We start from the raw sequence: 3,401 nt of genomic DNA on the forward strand, positions 1-3,401 counted from the left end.
TATGGAATTTGAGCAAGTTGCTTGATCTCCCAATGTGGCCTGTTTTCTAATCTGTGAAATAAGTGGGCTGGAGTTCATGATCTGAACTGTCCTCACAGTTTTTGATTTTACAATTATGCTTTCCAAAGAGGCCAAGGCCATAAGCCAGATGACAGGCAATATACATTCTTGGCAGGAAATTGTTGCGTTAATAACTTAGCATCAAAAGATGCATTTACATATGTGGATAATTGCTTCATAATCTTTAAGTCTTTAAAAAATCATTTTCCTAAGAAAATCTTGTATGTATTGATCTTTGCTTCTATTTTCATTTTGGCTTCTGTCTCCATGTATTAATAATTCTGATTTTCCTGACAAATATTTTTAAAAAATTGTTCTTCATTTGGGATCTTTATAGGCTATTTCTTCTCATTAGTAAATTATAATTATAAGGTTGGTACAAAAATAATGTTGAAGTCTATTTTAAAAATGAAAAAGCTCGAATTGCCTTAGAGCGCGCCGGACCTTGGCAGTGAAACCCGTGCCTCCAAGGCTCAGAAACACGGGAGTTGGCGCGGCGGAGCCATCCATGGTGGCCCACCTGAGCGAAGGGGCCATTGCAGTCATGATGCAACAGGAAGATAAATCCATAAAACCCATCATCCAAGTCATTAACATCCGTCCGATAACTACAGGGAATAGTCCACCTCGTTATTGACTGCTCATGAGTGATGGGTTGAACACTCTGTCCTCTTTCATGTTGGCAACCCAGTTGAACCCTCTTGTTGAACAGGAACGATTGTCTAGCAACTGTATTTGCTAGGTTAACCGATTCATTGTTAACACGCTGAAAGATAGAAGGAGAGTAGTTATTTTGATGGAGTTAGACGTTCTGAAATCAGCAGAAGCAGTTGGAGTAAAGATTGGTAACGGGCAGCAGCAGGTAGTTCCTCCTGCCGTCTCTGCAGCCAGTCCACCAACCAGTAAGCCGCAGCAACAGAACGGGAGCTCAGGAATGGGTTCCACTGTATCTAAGGCTTATGGTGCCTCAAAGATATTTGGAAAAGCTGGAGGTACCAGTCTCATGAACAGTTCTGGGGGATCACAGGCCAAAGTGGTGCCCATTGCTAGCCTCACCCCTTACCAATCTAAGTGGACTATTTGTGCTCGTGTTACCAACAAAAGTCAGATCCGTACCTGGAGCAATTCCCAAAGGGAAGGGAAGCTTTTCTCTATAGAACTAGTTGATAAAAGCAGTGAAATCAGAGCTACTGCTTTCAATGAGCAAGCGGACAAGTTCTTTCCCCTCATTGACGTGAACAAGGTCTATTATTTCTCTAAAGGCACTCTGAAGATTGCTAATAAACAATTCACAGCTGTTAAAAACGACTATGAGATGACCTTCAATAATGAGACTTCTGTCATGCCCCGTGAAGATGGTCATATTTTACCTACAGTTCAGTTTGACTTCACAAAGATTGATGACCTAGAGAGCAAACCTAAGGATGCACTTGTAGACATCATTGGGATCTGCAAGAGCTATGAAGATGCCACTAAAATCACGGTGAAGTCTAACAACAGAGAAGTTTCTAAGAGAAATATCTATTTGATGGACATGTCAGGGAAAGTGGTGTCTGCTACTCTGTGGGGAGAAGATGCTGACAAATTTGATGATTCTAGACAGCCCATGATGACTGTCAAAGGAGCCAGAGTTTCTGATTTTGGTGGATGGAGCCTCTCTGTACTGTCTTCAAGCACAGTCATTGGGAATCCTGACGTCCCAGAGGCCTATAAGCTTCGTGGATGGTTTGACTCAGAAGGACAAGCCTTAAATGGGGTTTCCATCTCAGATCTAAAGAGTGGAGGAGCAGGAGGAAGCGCCACCAACTGGAAAACTTTGTATGAGGTTAAAGCAGATAACCTGGGCCAAGGTGACAAGGCAGACTATTTCAGCTCTGTGGCAACAGTGGTGTATCTTTGCAAAGAGAACTCTCTGTATCAAGCCTGCCCAACTCAGGACTGCAATAAGAAAGTGATTGATCAGCAGAATGTATTATACTGCTGTGAGAAGTGTGACCGTGAATGTCCCAATTTCAAGTACCACATGATCCTGTCAGTAAATATTGCTGATTTTCAAGAGAATCAGTGGGTCACTTGCTTCCAGGAGTCAGCGGAGGCCATCCTGGGACAGAGCACTGCTTACCTCGGAGAGTTAAAGGAGAAGAATGAGCAAGCATTTGAGGAAATTTTCCAGAATGCCAACTTCCGATCTTTCATACTCAAGATCAGGGTCAAACTTGAGACCTACAATGTTGAGTCTCGAATTAAGGCCACTGTGAAGCCCGTGGACTACAGAGAATATGGCAAAAGGATGATCATGAACATCAGGAGAAATGCAGCAATGTGAGAAGAGCAATGCTGATTGGGCACAAGTTTGAAAATAAAGAGCTGAAATGAAACCAGCTTCTCCTCACCCCCCTGTGTGACAATGTCACTTGAGCTACACAGGTGGCCTCTTTATGGTGGACTAAGCCATTGCCTCTCTCACATGCATCTTGAAACCCATTGGTAGGCAAAGGAAACTAGGCTCAGGGGATTGTGGTGTGAACTGTCAGTTTTCTTAAAATTTCATTATCTTCAAACAGGAATTATGTCACAAGTAATTGACCCTAACTTTGCAGATGGTAAAAGTTTAAAACTAGAGTTTCTGCTTCTCCAGTGGTGACACCTTCACAACGTGGATTCCTTCTGGTGGGCAGGGGACCGAGAAGCCGTTGTGTGGAACCCGCGTGTTTTAGTGAGCGTGTCTTCCTAGAATTCAAAGGTGTTCTCCGTCTAGAGGTGCCACATAGTTGTTAATGCTCGGAATGGCAGTAGGGTAGAATTATTAATCAAAGACTCATCTTTTATATCTGAAAAATATCCTTCCTTCAGGGTTTAATAGACCAAGTCAGATGGGTCCGCTATTAATCAAACTTGTCTCTTCTGAGCAGGGCTGATAAGCATTGACTTGTTGTCCCCTAGGGACATCCAGGCAACTACAAAGTACTGCTTTAGTTTTCACTTATTTTAATGTTGCATTTCGGTGGGTGGGTACACTTCTTCTACCTGTACGTATTTCTTGATTAAAGCTGTGTCAAATAGGGAGTAGCCCTTTGTTTCCTTGCTTTGTTTTAATAAAGAATATATTCTTTGAAAATAAAAAAGCTCATGATTATGAAAATATTTACTTAACATAACCTCCTTTGCTTCCTGGAACTTCATTCCATCTGTCTACTAGCGTATAAATGCCATGTTTGTAAAATTCTTTAGGTTTTGAAGTAAAATATGAATCCAACTCATTTTCAAACTCTTCTCTTGATGTCAACCTAAGACCATCAAAATGGTTCTGTAGTCCCTGAAACAAGTGAAAATCAGAAGGA

At 41.8% G+C, this 3,401-nt stretch overlaps 1 pseudogene; it reads left to right on the forward strand.

Annotated features, from left to right (window-relative positions):
• Positions 1 to 568: 568 nt before the first annotated feature.
• On the forward strand, positions 569 to 2,401 carry LOC149996093 (replication protein A 70 kDa DNA-binding subunit pseudogene; annotated as a pseudogene).
• Positions 2,402 to 3,401: the final 1,000 nt, after the last annotated feature.

The sequence above is a fragment of the Furipterus horrens genome, unplaced genomic scaffold (assembly GCF_987537825.1).
Source record: "Furipterus horrens unplaced genomic scaffold, mFurHor1.1.pri manual_scaffold_12, whole genome shotgun sequence".
Taxonomy (NCBI): domain Eukaryota; kingdom Metazoa; phylum Chordata; class Mammalia; order Chiroptera; family Furipteridae; genus Furipterus; species Furipterus horrens.